Here is a 21,034-nt window from a genome sequence, read left to right as displayed (position 1 = left end):
TCATCGGATGGTTCTGTAATCAAACGCGTCCCTGCATACAAATACCTTGGTATTTGGAGTGTCAATGATTTATTGTTTAAAAAACATACAAATGAGCTTGTCTCGCTCTAGTCTGCTCTTGATTATGGTGATACTATTTGTCAAAGTGCAGCTGTCTTTACTCTTAAACCCTTGGATGCTTTTTCTCATAGCGCCCTTCGGTTTATCACAGAGACAGTTTTATTACTCGTCACTGTATTCTTTACCAAAAGGTTGTCTGAACCTCTTTGAAGTCACGTAAACCACATTATTACACTCTTTTTGCTTACAAAGCCCTGCACCACAAGCTTCCGCAAACCTACCTTCACTGTTAAGATTTAAAATGACAAGTCATTAAACCCGTTTACACGCTTGGTTAACCTCTGGAGACTGCTTTGGTGTCTACAGAGTTAGGTACGTTAGCCTTTAGTTTTGTTGTTTGGAATAATCTCCAAAATACATTTCGAAAAGATGCGTTAGTCTTTCTAGGGCAGTTAAGGCACCGGAAAGAGGATTTTTATAATGAAGAATATGTTTGTTTTAGTTGACTGTGTTTTGTGTAAATGTATGTTTGTCTGTGCAATATGTGTTGTGCTGTGTTTTAATATTGTATTTTATTTTTTTATGTTTTTATCAAATTGAATATGGAGGTTGAAGAGACACTGGTCTCAATGGTGACTCCCTTATCTGGTCTTGGCTGGTCTCGGGAGTAAATTAAAGTCCTCATTGTCAGAGACCGAGTCAAGAACGAGTAAAATGTATCCGACACCGAGACAAGACAAAGACACGCAATATGTGGTGTCGAGACTGTCTCGGTCTCGAGTACTGTAACACTGACATCTGATGTTGATTTTACAACAGAGTTACAGTGATACACTTAAAGGACTCATAGGGAAAATGCCACCTGGGTCGTGTTCATTAGGCAGCAAACTGGGCACTTTGTGTTTCTCACAAAATTGACAATGAAGTATTCTAAAGCCAGTCTCACAATTTGCTTGAGGAATAGGAGGAGCAACTTGGAGATTGAGGTTCTCTGTACTTTTACTCATTTTTGTCTCTCTGAGCTGGTTAGTTGTTACTAACAGTTTTCTCTGTATTAGATTCCTGGCATCCATCATGTGATATCACTGTAACATGAAGTTTACTGTCAGCTAATCTGATCAGAGGACTAATATCCAATCACCAGGCCTTGGACATGACATCCAATGCCAATCCAGATATTTGTTGCTTAGTTATCAGGAAAGGGCCCCAAATGTACACTACCGTTTAAAAGTTCGGGGTCACTTAGAAATGTCCTTGTTTTTGAAAGAAAAGCACATTTTTTCATCCATTAAAATAACATCAAATTGATCAGAAATACAGTGTAGACATTGTTAATGTCGTAAATGACTATTGTAGCTGGAAACGTCTGATTTTTAATGGAATATTTACATAGGAGTACAGAGGACCATTATGAGCAACCATCACTCCTGTGTTCCAATGGCACATTGTGTTAGCTAATCCAAGTTTATCAGTTTAAAAGGCTAATTGATCATTAGAAAACACTTTTAGAATTATGTTAGCACAGCTGAAAACTGTTGTATTGATTAAAGCATCGATAAAACTGGCCTTCTTTAGACTAGTTGAGGTATCTAGAGCATCAACATTTGTGGGTTCGATTACAGGCTCAAAATGGCCAGAAGATCTGGTACAACGCTGTGTACTACTCCCTTCACAGAACAGCACAAACTGGCTCTAACCAGAAGCGAACGACAACAACTGAGCAAGAGGGCAAGTATATTCGAGTGTCTAGTTTGAGAAACAGACGCCTCTCAAGTCCTCAACTGGCAGCTTCATTAAATGGTACCCACTAAACACCAGTTTCAGCGTCAACAGTGAAGAGGCAACTCCGGGATGCTGGCCTTCTAGGCAGAGTTCCTCTGTCCAGTGGCTGTGTTCTTTTGCCCATCTTAATCTTTTCTTTTTATTGGCCAGTCTGAGATATGGCTTTTTCTTTAAGTCTTTTTCAATAAGTCTGGCAACACAGCAGATTGGCAAACAAAATCACGTAACTAAAAAAGAAACTATACTATGGAACAAAGATAAATTATATAAAGAATGATGGTAAAAAGCTCTGGAGTACCTTAAATTAGCTAATTCAACTCCATCCTTCATTGAGGCCGATGGCTCATTCAAAACAAACCACTTTGATATTGCCAACCACTTCAAAAACTTTTTTGTTGACAAGATTAGCAAATTTAGGCATGACATGCAAACAACAAATGCTGAGCCTTCGTATTCATGAATAATGGACCAAATAATGAAAGACAAGCACTGTAGATTTGAATTCTGCAAAGTTAGTGTGGAGAGGTGAAAAATTATTGATATCTATGAATGAGGACAAATCACCCGGAATCGACAACCTGGATGGTAAATTACTGAGGTTGGTAACGGAATACATTGCGACTCCTATTTGCCACATCTTCAATCTAAGCCTAGAAGACGGAGTGTGCCCTGAGGCCTGGTGGGAGGCAAAGGTCATTCTGCTGCTCAATAATAGCAAAGCACACTTTAATAATTCAAACAGCAGACCAATCAGCCTGTTAGCAAACTTTTGGAAATGATCACATTAGACCAAATAGAATGTTATTTTACATAAAACAAATTAACATGAGCATGCTTATAGGGAAGGGCATGCAACATGCTCAGACTGATGATTGGCTGAAAGAAATTGATAATAAGAAGTTACGAGCTGTTTTGTTAGACTTCAGTGCAGCCTTTGATATCATTGATCATAACATATGGCTGAAATTGGGGATCCTTAATAAATACAAATGAATGGACAGTTTTGTCACGCCCTGATGTTTCACCTGTCGTTGTAATTGTCTCCACCTCCCTCCAGGTGTCGCCCATTTTCCACATTATCCCCTGTGGATTTATACTTGTGTTTGTCTGTTGCCAGTTGGTTTTGTTTCATCAAGCCTTACCAGCATTTTTCCATCTGTTCCTGTCTATTGATTCTTCCTGTTTTGACCTTTTCTGCCCACCCTGAGCCTGCCTGACCTTTGCCCCACTACTCTGGATTACCGACCTCTGCCTGACCTGCGCCTGCCTGCCGTCCTGTACCTTTGCCCCACTACTCTGGATTATCAACCCCTGCCTGCCTTAACCTGTCGTCTACCTGCCCCTGTTGCAATAAACATTGTTACTTCAACACAGTCTGCATTTGGGTCTTACCTGAAACGTGATATACAGTGGCTTGTGAAAGTATTCACCCCCGTGGCATTTTTCCTATTTTGTTACCTTACAACCTGGAATTAAAATAGATTTTTGGGGGGTTTGTATCATTTGATTTACACAACATGCCTACCACTCTGAAGATGCAACATCTTTTTTACTGTGAAACAAACAAAATCAATACTTTGTAGAACCACCTTTTGCAGCAATTACAGCTGCAAGTCTCTTGGGGTATGTCTCTATAAGCTTGGCACATCTAGCCACTGGGATTTTTGCCCATTCTTCAAGGCAAACTGCTCCAGCTCCTTCAAGTTGGATGGGTTCCGCTGGTGTACAGCAATCTTTAAGTCATACCACAGATTCTCAATTGGATTGAGGTCTGGGCTTTGACTAGGCCATTCCAAGACATTTAAATGTTTCCCCTTAAACCACTTGAGTGTTGCTTTAGCAGTATGCTTAGGGTCATTGTCCTGCTGGAAGGTGAACCTCTGTCCCAGTCTCAAATCTCTGGAGGACTGAAACAGGTTTCCCTCAAGAATTTCCCTGTATTTAGCACCATCCATCATCCCTTCAATTCTGGCCAGTTTCCAATTCCATACCGATGAAAAATATTCCCACAGCATGATGCTGCCACCACCATGCTTCACTGTGGGGATGTTGTTCTCGGGGTGATGAGAGGTGTTGGGTTTGCGCCAGACATAACGTTTTCCTTGATAGCCAAAAAGCTACATTTTAGTCTCATCTGACCAGAGTACCTTCTTCCATATGTTTGGGGAGTCTCCCACATGCCTTTTGGCGAACACCAAACGTGTTTGCTTATTTTTTTCTTTAAGCAATGGCTTTTTTTCTGGCCACTCTTCCGTAAAGCCCAGCTCTGTGGAGTGTACGGTTTAAAGTGGTCCTATGGACAGATTCTCCAATCTCCGCTGTGGAGCAATCTGATTTATGCCCTCCTTGCCTGGTCTGTGAGTTTTGGGGTTTCTTTAATGGAAGCCGCAGTAATGCAAATTCAGTTGAGTGTAGTTGGACCATTATTGTTTTCTGTGTTTACTATTGACTGTCCAATGACCTTGACTAAAGCCTGCGTGTGCATGTACTCTGACGACTCAACAGTATACACATTGTTTGCAGCAGTAAATAAATAACTGACACCATTAACATAGAGCTCTAGGTAGTTTTAGAACGGGTAACTAGCAATAGGCTGGTGCTAAATATTGCAAACTAAAAGCATAATTTTTGGGACAAATAACTTGCTCAACCATAAACCTCATCTGGATCTATTATTAAATAATGTGGCTATTGAGCAAGTTGAAGAGACTGAACTGCTGGGTATCACCATAGATGGCAAGCTATCATAGTCAAAACTTATAGACTCAATGGTTACTAAAATGGGAAGAGGTCTGTCCATGATCTCTCCTTTCTTTCTTGATATCTCAGTCAACCATATAGGTCATACAGGATAGAAAGACATACAGTACCAGTCAAAAGTTTGGACACACCTACTCATTCCAGGGTTTTTCTTTATTTTTACTATTTTCTACATTGTAGAATATTTGTGAAGACATCAACACTATGAAATAACACACATGGAATCATGTAGTAACCAAAAATGTGTTAAACAAATAAAAATATATTTTCTATTTGAGATTCTTCAAACTTCCGACTTCAACTGTATATTTGAGATTCTTCAAGGTAGCCACCCTTTGCCTTGATGACAGCTTTGCACACTCTTGCCATTCTCTCAATCAGCTTCATGAGGTAGTCACTTGGAATGCATTTCAACTAACAGGTGTGCCTTGGTTAAAAGTTAATTTGTGGAATTTCTTTCATTAATGCGTTTGAGCCAATCAGTTGTGTTGTGACAAGGTAGGGGTGGTATACAGAATATAGCCCTATTTGGCAAAAGACCAAGTCCATATGGCAAGAACAGCTCAAATAAACAAAGAGAAATGACAATCCATCATTACTTTAAGACATGAAGGTCAGTCAATATGGAAAATGTAAGAATTCTGAAAGTTTCTTCAAGTGCAATCGCAAAAGCCATCAAGCGCTATGATGAAACTGGCTCTCATGAGGACTGCCACAGGAAAGACCCAGATTTACCTCTGCTGCAGAGGATAAGTTCATTAGAGTTACCAGCCTCAGAAATTGCAGTCCAAATAATTGCTTCACAGAGTTCAAGTAACAGACACATCTCAACATCAACTGTTCAGAGGAGGCTGCGTGAATCAGGCCTTCATGGCTCCATGTAGCTAGTACAGCATTCTGCAGGGATACGCCATCCCATCTGGTTTGCGCTTAGTGGGACTATCATTTGTTTTTCAACAGGAAAATGACCCAACACACCTCCAGGCTGTGTAAGGGCTATTTAACCAAGAAGGAGAGTGATGGAGTGCTGCATCAGATGACCTGGCCTCCATAATCACCCGACCTCAACCCAATTGAGATAGTTTGGATGAGTTGGACAGATTTCAGATTTCCAACATGTTTATCACTTGTAGCTGATTTGCTGGGGTTTTTACAGTCTTTCATGCCCAACAATGAAAACAAAAATAATTTTTAAAAATAGTCTGAACTTTGGGGGCCAAATAACTTGCCAGTTGGGGCACCCTGCTATAGGTAGTCTCATATCTTAGTCTTCCCAACCTTGGCAACCCTGTAGGTTGCAGCTTATCAAAAATTCCAACGGTTGGATATCCCCACTCTTGGCTCATCGCGCTCTAGCGACTTCTTGTGGTGGGCCGTGCAATGCAGGATGAATTCGGTGGTCAGTTGAATGGTGTTTCCTCCGACACATTGGTGCAGCTGGCTTCCGGGTTAAGTGAGTGGGTGTTAAGAAGCATAGTTTGGCGGGTCATGTTTCGAAGGATGCATGACTCGATCTTCACCTCTCCCGAGCCTGTTGGGGAGTTGCAGCAATGAGACAAGATCGTAATCATGAAATTGTGGAGAAAAAAGGGGGTAAAAATACATTTTAATAAACATAAAAAAATTGGTTTCCCTAACCGCAAAACTAGGCGGTTGTGCATTGGCTATTTAAATAAACGGGACAACTTGGCCTGCAGCATCACGTAAATTTGCACAAAGATGCATTTAGAGACCGAAGCCCTCAATTGCAGTGAATGGGACAAGCCAGATATCATAATAGATACCCATGATGCTTTGCCTTGTTGGTATTCCAGAATCACCTCATAATGGTGGGCTGCTGGGCCGCCAAGGCTTTTGTCTCTATCTCCTGTCTGACATTTAGCTGTTGAGATGATTGTGTTGGTGTCATCTGCCGCTGTCCGTCAGACAAAGTTGCGTTGTGGGTAATTGTAAAGCGGGCTCCGGGTCTGGCGGGGCTTAGTTGGAGATTAGCCGGGTCAGAATGGCCGCTGACAGCTGGGGGCTGGGATGGAGAGGAGTAGGAGGAGGAGAAGGAAAATAATATTGTTGTCTGTGTGATCAACCTGGTCTCAAGGCAATTTGTAGGATTTGGTTCCTAAATCTGCTCCCTTCATTTAGTATGATATACACTGAGGGGCGGTTTCACAGACACAGATTTAGCCTAATCATATTCTTAATTGCATTATTAAACTTGACTAACTGAAATGGCATTTCTCAGACATGGTTTAAAATAGTCTCAGATATGCTCTAGTCTAGATTTAGAAAGTCTGATTTCTAGAATGACCGTTAGAGTTTTTTAAACTTTATTTTAGATTTTCAGATATAACAAAATAGTACAACCCCAACCCCTCATTTTCCCACCCACCGATACATCCATCCATCCCCTCTCCCTCCCTCCCTCCCTCCCTCCAAACCACCCACCCCTACGAAATAAACAAATAGAAACAAACAGTCGTAGAAACAAAAACAATGGAAAAAAAGTTCAATAAAAATGCAGATCGACACCCATGGCTGGCTCCTATGCAGATTTTGTATTTGCAAAGGAAGGCGGATTAATGTTCTGTATTATGTCGTATAATCTGGAGATTGTGCCCTTCAGATAAGGGTTAAGATCTAAGCACCTCTCGACTGGACACTTAGTAGGCTCGAGTGGAAACGTGAAGGAGGACACTTTTTGTTAGGTTTAACTTATAACCAGAGAATGTCCCAAAACCTTGTAGCATGTCCAAGAGATAGGGTACAGGGTTAGGGATGCATAAAATAAGATTATCTGCATATAAGGACACCTTGTGAGTTATGTTGCCCCTTAATATTCCATTAATCCTCTCCTCCGCTCGCTGTGCGATAGCAAGAGGCTCAATAGCCATATCAAATAGGAAAGGGGATAAACAGCAACCCTGCCTGGCCCTCCTGTGGAGAGGGAAGTAGCTGGAGGTAACGTTGTTGGTGCGAACAGAAGCCACTGGGGACGAGTACAAAATCGTAATCCAGGAAGGAATGACTAAACCCAAATCTCTCTAGTTCTGTAAATAGATATTCCCACTCAACCCGGTCAAAAGCCTTTTCAGCATCAAGAGAGATGCTCCATTTGTTCGGTGGAAAGATTGTCAAATTCCGATTGGTGTAGCAGTCTCTCTTTCTAGAGTTCAGGAGTCGGAGAAGAGGCATATCTGTTGTCCACATCTAGAATGAGTTGAGATAGCTTGTTTGTTGTCATACGCTGTGTATGAAATAATTTGGCACCTTAGATATGCTTTTAACGACTCCCACACAGTGGAGTGAGACACGTCAGGGGTGCAGTTGATCTGTAAAAAGACATCAATGTGAGTTGATATGTATTTTTTAAAGGCACTACAGGATAGTAGTAGTGGGTCAAGTCACCAAGGTAGAGCTCTATCCAGGGCTCTACTGAGAAACAGATGCCTCACATGTCCTCAACATGGCAGCTTCATTATAGAGTACCCGCAAAACACCAGTCTCAACGTCAACAGAGAAGAGGTGACTCCGGGATGCTGGCCTTCTATGCAGAGTTGCAAAGAAAAAGCCATATCTCAGACTGGCCAATAAAAAGAAAAGATTGAGATGGCAAAAGAACACAGACACAGGACAGAGAAACTCTGCCTAGAAGGCCAGCATCCGGAGTCGCCTCTTCACTGTTGACGTTGAGACTGGTGTTTTGCGGGTACTATTTAATGAAGCTGCCAGTTGAGGACTTGTGAGGCATCTGTTTCTCAAACTAGACACTCTAATGTACTTGTACTCTTGCTCAGTTGTGCACTGGGGCCTCCTACTCCTCTTTCTATTCTGGTTAGAGCCAGTTTGCGCTGTTCTGTGAAGGGAGTAGGCCATTTTGAGCCTGTAATCAAACCCACAAATGTTGATGCCCCCAGATACTCAACTAGTCTAAAGGTGGCCAGTTTTATTGCTTCTTTAATAAGGGACAACAGTTTCCAACTGTGCTGAAATAATTGCAAAAGGGTTTTCTAATGATCAATTAGCCTTTTAAAATGACAAACTAGGATTAGCTAACACAATGTGCCATTGGAACACAGGAGTGATGGTTGCTGATATTGGGCCTCTGTACGCCTATGTAGATATTCCATTCAAAATCAGCCGTTTGCAGCTACAATAGTTATTTACAACATTAACAATGTCTACGCTGTATTTCTGATCAATGTGATGTTATTTGAATGGGCAAAAAAAATTGCTTTTCTTTCTAAGTGACCCCAAACATTTGAACGGTAGTGTACATATACATTCACACACACACACACATATATATATATATATATATATATATATATATATATATATATATATATATATACACACACACACACACACACACACACACACACACACACACACACACACACACACACGTACTCTAAAAACATTTAATTAAATAAGTAAATAGGAAAACAAAATTTGTATAAATGTAACCCTCTGCTGAACATCCTAACAAGCCAGAACACCGAAAAATGACTGACTGTAAATAATACCCGTCCTGCAGTGTTCGCTCGGCTATACAACCTGCAAACCCATGCCAGCCGCCACCAGTGCGGTGTGCCCTGACCAACCAGTCAAATAGTAAATAATAATACACATGGTCCTTTGGGAGGTTAAACTTGTATGTATTAAGCATGCTCACAGTATGTTAGTAGGGTATCTTATTAAGGCATGGAAAAAGAGTCGCTACCTAAGGCTAGCAACTAGGCTAATTATTACCACGCCACCTAGCACCGTAGCTGTACAGCCGCAGCTAGTTGGCAAAAACGAATTGTGCCATGTACTGTAAATAAAATATTATTCAAACTATATTGTCCTTGTGAGAACATGTCACCCTATACATACCGTTGTCTCTGATTGGAAGCCATACTTAGGCAGCCTGTTTTCCTTTGGGGGTTGTGGGTAGTTGTTTTCCGTTATAGTCTTTGTACCTGACGGGACTGTGTTGGTCAGTTTTGTTATTTTGTCAAGTGTCACATCATTAAAACATTGAAAATGAGCACTATCCATGCTGCGTCTTGGTCTCCCTTTTACGACCCCTGTGACAGAACTACCCACCACCAACGGACCAAGCAGCGTGCATTCTCGAGGAGGAAGAGCAGGACTCAGCAGTATGGTTCAGAGGAGTGGACCTGGGAGGAGATCTTAGATGGGGCAGGACCTTGGACAAGCCCTGGGGAGTATCGCCGTCCGCAGTGGAAGATAGAGGCAGCGAAGGCGGAACGACGATACTGGAAGGAGCGGCTAGGCAGGCAAGAAGAGGCCGAGAGGCAGCGCCCCAAAATGTATTGGGGGGGGGCACTAGGAGAGATTGGCGAAGGCGAGGTTAAGACCTGAGCCAACTCCCCGTGCTTACCGTGGGGAGCGAGTGACGGTAGAAGCACCGTGTTATGCGGAGGTGCGCACGGTGTCGCCCATGCGCACTCACAGCCCGGTGCGCTCGGTGCAAACTTCCTCACCGTTGCCGTGCAAGAGTTGGCCGGCAGCCAGGGAGAAGTGCACCGGTTCAACGTATCTGGTCTCCGGTGCGTCTCCTCGGCCCAGGTTATCCTGCGCCAGCTCTACGCACTGTAACCTCAGTTCACCAGCTCAACCCAGTGCGGCCTATTCCAGCTTCCCGCCCTTGCTGGGCTATGGTTAAGATTGAGCCAGGACGGGTTGTGCCAGCCCTAAGCGCCAGACCTCCAGTGCGCCTCCAAGGCCCAGTGTACCCTGAGCCTGCTCCGCGCACTCTCCCTCCAGTGCGCCACCATAGCCCAGTACGTCCTGTGCCTGCTCCGCGCACTCTCCCGCCAGTGCGCCACCATAGCCCAGTACGTCCTGTGCCTGCTCCTCACACTCTTCCTCCAGTACGCCTCAATAGCCCAGTACGGCCGGTGCCTGCTTTGAGCACGCAGTCCTCAGTGCGTCTCCCCAGTCTGGTGAGACCGGTTCCAGCTCCCCGTAGGAAGCCTCCAGTGATGATCAATGGTCCGAAGCCTCCAACGATAATCCATGGCATGAAGCCTCCAGTGATGATCCTTGGCCCAGGGGGCCTGTAGTGTTAATCCATGGCACAAAGCCTCCAGTGATGATCCATGGCCCGGAGCCTGTAGGGATGATCCATGGCACAAAGCCTCCAGTGATGATCCATGGCCCGGAGCCTGTAGGGATGATCCATGGCACAAAGCCTCCAGTGGTGATCCATGGCGCGGAACCAGTAGTGATGATCCATGGCACGGAGCCTGCAGCGAAGGTCCCCGGTCCGGAACCTACAGAGACGCTCTCCAGTCCGGAGCCTCCAGCGACGCTCCTCAGCCCAGATCCTCCAGTGGCGGCCTGCAGCCCAGATCCTCCAGCGGTGGTCTACAGTACAGATCTTCCGGTAAGGATCTACAGTCCGATTCCTCCGATAATGATCCACAGGCCAGGGTTACAGAAGCGGAGGGATCTGCGGGCGGAATGGGGGTTACGCCATGATCCGGAGCCACCTCCGTTGCTGGAGGATCCGAGGCAGAGGAGGGGTCTGGGTGTAGCGCATGAGCCGCCATAGACGTTTGTCACCCTCCCTTCCCTCCCTTTATGTTTGGGGTTGTTTTTGTTGGGTTTTTGTTTGGGTGCAGTCAGGGTCTGCACCTTAGGGAGGGGGGGGGGGTTACTGTCACGTCCTGACCAGTGAAAGAGGTAATTTTCCATAGTAGTATGGTCAGGGCGTGGCAGGGGGGTTTGTTTTGGATGTATTTTGGGTTTTCTGTTTCTATGTGGGTTTTTCTAGTATTCTATTTCTATGTTTTGTTTTCCATGTTTTGGCCGGGTATGGTTTCCAATCAGAGGCAGGTGTCTTTCGTTGTCTCTGATTGGAAGCCATACTTAGGCAGCCTGTTTTCCTTTGGGGGTTGTGGGTAGTTGTTTTCCGTTATAGTCTTTGTACCTGACGGGACTGTGTTGGTCGGTTTTGTTATTTTGTCAAGTGTCATCATTAAAACATTGAAAATGAGCACATCCACGCTGCGTCTTGGTCTCCCTTTTACGACCCCTGTGACAATAACTGGTGACTGGATGAATAATTGTCATTATTTTGGCAGCAGGGTGGAGGCACGTTTCTAATCAAGATATGAATTCACTAGTTGGTCCCTGGTCGTGTTAGCACGTCTAGTGCAGGGTCAGAGTATGTGCCCACAATGGCTAGTTAGTATTATGTCGCCTGTCCTGTGGATGTAGGTGCACGACAATGTATTCTTTGGCCTTTTTTGGGTCTAAGAATGTCTTCTGCTCGCCGGAGGGAGTAGTGATCTTCAGTACAGCTGGGTAAAGAATGCCGAACTTGGTGTCCAAACAGCGGTGTAGGGGTCTATGTCCTCATGGTTTTACAGACGTGTTTAAACTCTCTTGGGTAGGAGGCAGTATTTTGAATTTTGGATGAATGAGGTGCCCAATGTAAACTGCCTGTTACTCAGGCCCTAGGATATGCATATAATTGGTGGTATTGGGAAGAAAACACTCTAAAGTTTACAAAACTGTTAAAATAATGTCTGTGAGTATATTTTTGATGTGGGTACTTTTCTATTGAATGCCTTTACAGTATGTAAATGCTTAGGACCCAGATTGCAGTTCCTATGGCTTCCACTAGATGTCAACAGTCTTTAGACATTGTTTCAGGCTTGTATTCTGAAAAATCAGGAAGAATGAGACCATTCTTTCAGTGGACTATAGAATGAACCAGAGCTGTTTGGCGTGTGACCGATTGCGCACCGTTCGTTGTTTTTCCTTTCTATTGAAGACGCTATTGTCCGGTTTATATATTATTGATTATTTAGACAATAGACAACCTGAGGATTAATTATAAACATTGTTTGACATGTTTTGACGAACTTTACCGGTTATTAGGATGTATTCGTCTGTATGTCGTGACCACCTTTGAGCCAGTGGATTACTGAACAAAATGCACCAACAAAACTGAGTTTTTGGGACATAGAGGGACTTTATCGAACAAAAAGAACATTTATTGTGTAACAGGGACTCTTGTGACTGCAACCATATGAAGATCATCAAAGGTAAGTGATTCATTTTATCACTATTTCTGACTTTTGTAATTCCTTTACTTGGTTGTAAAATGTTTGGATGCTTTTGTAAGCGGGGCGCTGTCCTCAGATAATCGCATGGTATGCATTCGCCGTAAAGCCTTTTTGAAATCTGACACAGCGGCTGGATTAACAACAAGTTAATCTTTAATCCGATATATAACACTTGTATTTTTATGAATGTTTAATTTGTCTATTTCTTTATTTTGAATTTGGCGCTCTGCAATTTCACCGGATGTTGGCCAGGTGGGACGCTAGCCTCCCACCTGCCCATAAGAAGTTTTAATACGTTTTATTTACATACTTTATTCAAATATTTATTAAATGCATATTGTTATATTTGGTAGCACTTATTTGTTTTTTCTTCGCCTCCAACCTCTTTCGATGCGTGGAACGGATGTGGGTGGGGCTAGGTCTACTTAAGGGTGCTAATTTAAAAAAAACTCACAAAAGCACTGACGAAGGCCATGAGGCCGATACGTAAAGCTTATTAAAGATCAGTGATACTATCAAGAGCAGTGTGCGGGTTCCTTTTTCCTTCTACTTTGAAGAATCTAAAATATAACATATATTTTGATTTGTTTAACACTTTTTTGGTTACTACATAATTCCATGTGTTATTTCCTAGTTTTGAAATTTTCACTATTATTCTATAACGTACAAATAATAATCAAAATAAAGGAAAACCCTTGAATGAGTAGGTGTGTCCAAACTTTTGACAGGTACTGTGTATATTGTAGCCTAGTGGCGGATTTAGGTATAGGCGACATGGGCAGTCGCCCAGGGCGACAAGGGGCGAAATCGGAATGGTGACATTTTCGCGATCGGTTTTCTATCGCTCCTTTGTATGTCACGTCAATGATATCATGTCACCGTGTGGGACTGTGGGTCAATTAACCTTGTTGGAGTGGGCGCCCTGATTCTAGTTTATGAGCTAGGCAGGCGCTGAAGGGGGGGGGGGGTTCGTCCATGGAGCCATACAAGCTAGAACCGCCATTGTTGGAGCCAAGCACATTATTATATCCTTTGGACTCAGCTAACCAAAAGCTTGATGATTAGTTGAATCAGGAGCATTACTGCAGGGCTGCAACAAAAACATGCACATCCTTTAGATCCCCATGTAGGAAGAGGATTAGGAAACACTGCTCTATATGATGACCTTAATCTCAGCACCCTTCCACCTCCTCTTGCCCCTGTAGCTGATCTGAAATGGCTAGCTAGTTAGGGATGTGCTAGTTGCGTAGAAGAAAAGGACAAATGTTACCCCTTGAATCTTGGGGGTAACATTTGCAGGATTCATATGCAAACACAGGATCATCAGGCTCGGGCGAGTGCCCCATTTATTGTCTGGTAATGAAGCAAATAATGTAGCTGGGTGATCAAGTTAGGCTCAGTTGATAAGAATTGACATTTCAGTGACGTCACGTGCTCTGAGACCTTGAAGTAGTTGTTTCCCTTGCTGTGCAAAGGTTGCAGCTTTTGTGACGTGACTGCTAATGCTTATTCATAGGTGACATGTGTTAATGTGTTCAGAGTGTCCCTGGTTCAAGACCAGGGATAGAAGCAATACTGTTTACACCCCTATGACTAAATCTCTGTTGGTCAATTTCTTCAACAGATGATTAGGTCTATATAATTATCAAACATACATTAGTAATGGAAAGGTAACACAGACTCTTTAAGTATTAAAATACTCCTTTAGTAATACAATTGTAGGCAGAAGTTATATAATAGCTCTCCCCAGGTTCTGCAAAATGTCTAAGACATCCTGTAACTCATATAGCCTCTCCCAGTCCTCCTCTCGTGAGTTTCCCTGGCAACAACATTTTAATAAATCTAACCTCCCCCTGACAGCAGCAACCATCTTATCAGCAGTTAAAAGCTCAGAAGTGGGTTTGACCGAAACTTGACCTTTCATCAGTATAGCGTCATAACAAGGTGAACGAGTCCAAGCATCTTCTGACAGGTGGTTGTTTTCATCAGGCCTGCGGTAGCCTTGTGTTCTCAGAAAACCAGTCGTATTCGCAGAACCTCAGATAGCCAGGTGGGGCCCAGACAGGAGGAGTATGAACGTACTGTAGATGGTTTCCGTCTTCTGATAGTATCTGAAGGGCACAACACTCAAAACAGGTTTTAACACACACACAGAGGTCTCCTGAAGAGGAGACCTTACAGTTTATCATAACACAATTGATTAACCCTTTAAGAGGTATGAGGCCTTGGTTTAACCCTCTTCATCTCCTAATTTACTACTTCTACTAAAGTGGTCCAAGTAGTCTCTAAGGTTTGCTCTAGAATCAGCTGTACCTAACATCAACCATTAGGACACAGAACACAATACTGGTTCTGGGGCAGCTCTTACTGCACGTTTTTACACCACCAACTACTTTGTAGCAAGGTGCTGTTTATCAGTAGCCCTGCTTACTTCCCTCCTCCATCCAAATAGTTGCTGCCAATCAGCTTTGCCTGTATTGATCACAAGACTCTATGCTCAAGGACTTCCAGGTACTAAGATATTGGAGACTTGAGGGAGCATGTAAAAAAGCCACTAAAATAGCCCACTCCTTGCAGAGTAGTACTTCATAGAATGATAGGAACCTGATAATGTTTTTTCTTTATGTCTCATCCAAATGGGCTCACTAAAATGCAATAGTAATTCTATGTTCATTGAACAAAAATCTAAACGCAACATGTAAAAATGTCAAATATTTTACTGAGTTACTGTTCATATAAGGAAATCAGTCAATTGAAATAAATTCATTAGGCCCTAATTTATGGATTTCCCATGTTGGTCACAGATAAAAAAAAATAAAAAAAACGTTTTAAAGGTAGGGGGCGTGGATCAGAAAACCAGTCAGTATCTGGTGTGACCACCATTTGCCTCATGCAGTGTGACACATCTCCTTTGGAGAGAGTTGATCAGGCTGTTGATTGTGGCCTGTGGAATGTTATCCCACTCCTCAATGGCTGTGCGAAGTTGCTGATTATTGGTGGGAACTGGAACACGCTGTCATACTCGTCGATCCAGAGCATCCCAAACATGATCAATGGATGACGTGTCTGAGTATGCAGGCCATGGAAGAACTGGGACATTTTCACCTTCCAGAATTGTGTACAGACCCTTACGACATGGGGCCATGCATTATCATGCTGAAACATAAGGTGATGGCGGTGGATGAATGGCACGACAATGGGTCTTAGGATCTCGTCAGAGTTTCTCTGTGCATTCAAATTGCCATCGATAAAAGGCAATTGTGTTCGTGTCCATAGCTTATGCCTGCCAATACGATAATCCCACCGCCACCATGGGGCACTCTGTTCACAACGTTGACATCAGCAAACCGCTCGCCCATACGAAGCCATACATGTTGTTGGCCATCTGCCCAGTACCGTTGAAACCGGGATTAATCTGTGAAGAACACACTTCTCCAGCGTGCCAATGGCCATTGAAGGTGATCATTTGCCCACTGAAGTCGGTTACAACGCCGAACTGCAGTCAGGTCAAGATCCTGGTGAGGACGACGAGCATGCAGATGAGCTTCCCTGACACGGTTTCTGACAGTTTGTGCATAAATTATTTGGTTGTGCAAACCCACAGTTTCATCAGCTGTCCGGGTGGCTCGTCTCAGCAGGTGAAGAAGCCTGATGTGGAGGTACTGGACTGGCATGATTACACGTGGTCTGTGCTTCTGAGGCCTATTGGACTTACTGCCAAATTCTCTAAAATGCTGTTGGCTTATGGCAGAGAAATTAACATTAAATTCTTTGGCAACAGCTCTGGTGGACATTCCTGCAGTCAACATGCCAATTGCTTGCTCCCTGTAAACTTGAGACATCTGTGGCATTGTGTTGTGTGTTAGAATTGCACATTTTGGAGTGGCCTTTTATTGTCCCCAGCACAAGGTGCACCTGTATAATGATCATGCTGTTTAATAAGCTTCTTGACATGCCACACCTGCCAGGTGGATGGATTATCTTGGCAAATGAGAAATGCTCACTAACAGGGATGTAACAAATTTGTGCACAACATTTGCGAGAAATAATATTTTATGTGCATATGGAACATTTCTGGGACCTTTTATTTCAGCTCATGAAACAGGGGACCAACACTTTACATGTTGCGTTAATATTTTTGTTCAATTTCTGTGAACTTTTATTTCAGCTCATGAAACAGGTGACCAACAATTTACATGTTGCGTAAATATTTTTGTTCAGTATACTGTAAGTAGTTTTGAATACATAGGGAAAAAGCATACAACACACACACGCATTGCACACACATACCCCTCTTAATTTTCCATGTTCAGACCATGACATTTATGAGGTCAATTCCACAAATTGTCACGAATCCCACCGAGGCGGCTCCCCTGCCTGTTCGGGCGGCGCTCGGCGGTCGTCGCCGGTCTACTAGCCGCCGCTGATCCCTTTTTCCTTTTCTGCTTGTTTGGTCTTATTGGTTGCACCTGTTCCCTGTTTTGTTTCTTGATTTGTGTTTATTTAAGCCTGTTAGGTCTGCCCAGGTTTGTGCGGGATTATTTCTCTGTTTGTTGTTGGATGTGCTGACTGGCGCCTTATTGCTCTCCGGACTGTTTTGACCTGTGTTTTTGGGCTGGTCTACTTTGTGACGCGCCCTCTGTTTTTGGCGTGACCGTTTTGTGCCGGAGAAATAAAGACGTTATACTTACCCTCTGCTCTCTGCGCCTGACTCCAACCACCACTCCTAGGAATCCCTGACACAAATAAGATTCCTATCCATGTAAATTCCATCAATTCAATTCAAATTCCATGTCAATGATGTCATTCAGAGTTAATTAAATTCTTCTCAATTCCTATGTTAGTTCAATTTAAAAAAGAATGTGGATAATTCAATATTATCCCTAACAATTCCACAAATTCCAATTCCCATTCAATTCGTTATGGCTATCGGGCTGATCATGTGAGTGTTCAGACAGCCCAGCTATACAACAAATCCTGAAATTTATTTTGATACTAAACCCATTATGATATGAATTATGATATGAATTGAATTCCAAATATATATATATTTTTTTACAATTCCAATATTTATTCCAGTTCAATAACTAGAAGATTGTTGCAAATCGAATTGAATTCCACGTAAGATATCCACTTCATAAGTGAATTCAATAATTTTATTTGAATTTAGGGTTGTGGACAAGTGTAGCTCAATTGGTAGAGAACGGTGCTTAGGGTTGTCGATTCAATTCCCATGGGGGACCAATATGAAAACATATGCACTCACTACTGTATGTCGCTCTGGATAATAGTGTCTGCAAAATGATTGGAATTGATTCCAACCCTGATTGTCATACAACAATTTTTTTATTTTTTTTATTTTACTTTCATTTAACTAGGCAAGTCAGTTAAGAACAAATTCTGATTTACAATGACGGCCTACCAAGAAGCAAAAGGCCTACTGCTGGGTGGACGGGGGCTGGAATAAAACGTTTAAATGTAGGACAAAACGCACATTAATTAACATTCTATGAGTATTATGTAACTTTGATAGATATCAGTTGAAAAAATTCTAAATATTACTATTTTGGGTTCATGGCTGCTGGCATGCTGGTGTGTTGAGGAATGCTATCGTTCTGAAGTCAGAGCAGCTGTCAAAATGACGACACAGGCCAGAGATTACTTAACCCTGATCCATGGGCTGCACGTGCCGAGGAAAGAGACAAAAATACCTCCACTCCCAGAAACACCCACGCTTTCACAGCTTTACCTTAGACAAACACAAACAAGCATGCATTTCTTTGTTAGTCTACACCTGTTTTTTACGAAGCATGTGACAAATAACATTTGATATGATGTTTCTTAATGGTCCTATTTACATCCTTTTCTCTGCACACACACATATTTGAAATCACCCATTGAATAGTGTTTACGCAATATTTCTCAACACCTATTTTTGTCGGTCTTTGTGTGTATACACATTTCAAATCACCCATTTACGTCAACAATTTAAATCTTCAATTCAAACCAACATGTAAAACTGGATCTGAGTCATAACGAAAAGTTATCTATAGCGAGCTATTGCTGTCAAGGAATATGACTTGGATGTGTTATATTATGTGATTGAATCATAACACCTGCTTCGTGCCTTGACCATAAATCTGCTTTGAGATTGGACACACGTGTTGTTTGTTCCCACGACAACTGTGATGTTTGTGGGGTTGTGAAATCTGATATGGCATGCTGTGTGTGTGTGTGTGTGTGTGTGTGTGTGTGTGTGACAGAGAGAGTTTGTTTGATTCTGTGTTACAGGAACTGATCCTAAGACAGCAGTTACTTTGAACCCTACAAGCAGCCAGTCAGGTCAGAAGACTAGCAGGGGGTGTGCTTCTGAAGGAAACCTGTCATTGGACCAAAAATACTAGTCATGAGTGTTTCGTCACAGTCAAATGATTTGCATAAGTAATTTGGATAAAAAAATCTATAATAAATGGTTGATGTTCTAAAAGTGGATGAAACTATACATTTTTTCTGTTACCATGTTTGTCTAATATGTTTTATTTCATAGTTAAAACATGGTGAAATGTAGCATAAATTGTGGCATAAATACAATACAACACAATCAGGGTTGGGTGGGTTACTATATAAATGTAATCCATTAACAGTTACTAGTTACCTGTCCAAAATTGTAATCAGTAATGTAACTTTTGAATTACCCAAACTCAGTAACGTAATCTGATTACGTTCAGTTACTTTTAGATTACTTTCACCTTAAGCGGCATTAGAAGACAAACATTTATATGACCAATAGAATGACATCTATTGTAGGCGCAAATAGCTAAATGAGAGAGCAGCCGTGTGATTCACCTCAATGCACTATGTAGATATCAATAATAAATTAGATCCCCACCCGTAGGCTACACCACTATAAAAAACTGTTTTAACATATCTTAATTGATTTATTTATATTAATAATTAAATGTTTTATATCAATAATTACATTTTCGTTATCAATCATTCACATTTTTATATCCCAAAATTATTTATCGACATTAAAAATTATATGAACATATGTTATCCACTATGGAAACGGCTTTCCATCGTGGATATTTTGATATTTGATAATTGCATTTTTATATCAATAATTCCCCATAGAATTAAATGGAGAAACACATTTTTTATATTGATAATTCAAAGTATTATATAAAAAATGTGAACTGTTGTTATCGCTATGCAGATATCAAAGTGTGGATATCAAATATCAATTCTTCAAATTTTGATATCAAGGACTCTGTTTATATCAAATATTAGAATTATTGATGTCAATAATTCATTTTTTATAGAACGCAATTCATTATCGATATGAATAATTCAAATTTTTAGATAAAAAAATATTATTGTTATCAATAATTCAAATATCAAAAGTAGTCCTTGATATCAACATTTGAATAATCGATATAGATAAATACATTTTCGCTAATTCAATTTCTATATCATGAATTAGAATTTTTGATATTGATAATGTACTTTTTTATATCAATAATTGGCTAATTCTGGATATATTAGCATATATTTATCATTATTAACATTGAAAACCTATCAGCTTCAAGTGCCTTGAATGTCAAAGAAGTATCACGTCTTCCTGTTGCTGCCATAAAATTAAATCTAAAAAGGGATTACATTGCATTTCTTCCCTACCGATCTACACAACCTACTCCACTCCACTCAACTTCTGGCAGCCATTACAGCTGTGAATCATTTTGAATAAGATTCTACCGATATTGCACAAGTCGTAGGGAAACATACAGTGCATTCGGAAAGTATTCAGACCCCGTGACTTTTTACACATTTTGTTACATTACAGCCTTATTCTAAAATGGAATAAATTAATTTTTCCTCACTCCATAATGACAAAGCGAAAACAGGTTTTTAGAAATGTTTTCAAATCTAAAAATAAAATGTTTTCATAAGTATTCAGACCCTTTGCTATGAAACTCAAAATTGAGCTCAGGTGCATCCTGCTTGGTCATCCTTGAGATGTTTCTACAACTTGATTGGAGTCCACTTGTGGTAAATTCAGTTGATTGGACATGATTTGGAAAGGCACACACCTGTCTATATAAGGTCCCTCTGTTGACAGTGTATGTCAGAGCAAAAACCAATCCATGAGGTCGAGAGGAAGACAGGATTGTGTCGAGGCACAGATCTGGGGAAGGGTACCAAAACATTTCTGCAGCATTGAAAGTTCCCAAGTACACAGTGGCCCCATCATTCTTAAATGGTTTGGAACCAACAAGACTCTTCCTATAACTGTCCGCCCGGCCAAACTGAGCAATCGGGGGAGAAAGGTCACGGCCAGGGAGGTGCAC

At 41.8% G+C, this 21,034-nt stretch overlaps 1 protein-coding gene across 1 annotated transcript in view; it reads left to right on the top strand.

The window, feature by feature from the left end:
• Nucleotides 1-21,034, top strand: part of retreg1 (reticulophagy regulator 1) — a 72,544-nt gene that overhangs the window by 16,410 nt on the left and 35,100 nt on the right. The gene's annotated exons all lie outside the window — the stretch shown is intronic.

Source organism: Salmo trutta, chromosome 21, assembly GCF_901001165.1.
Source record: "Salmo trutta chromosome 21, fSalTru1.1, whole genome shotgun sequence".
Classification (NCBI taxonomy): Eukaryota; Metazoa; Chordata; class Actinopteri; order Salmoniformes; family Salmonidae; genus Salmo; species Salmo trutta.
This window is presented reverse-complemented; position numbering and strand designations above follow the sequence as displayed.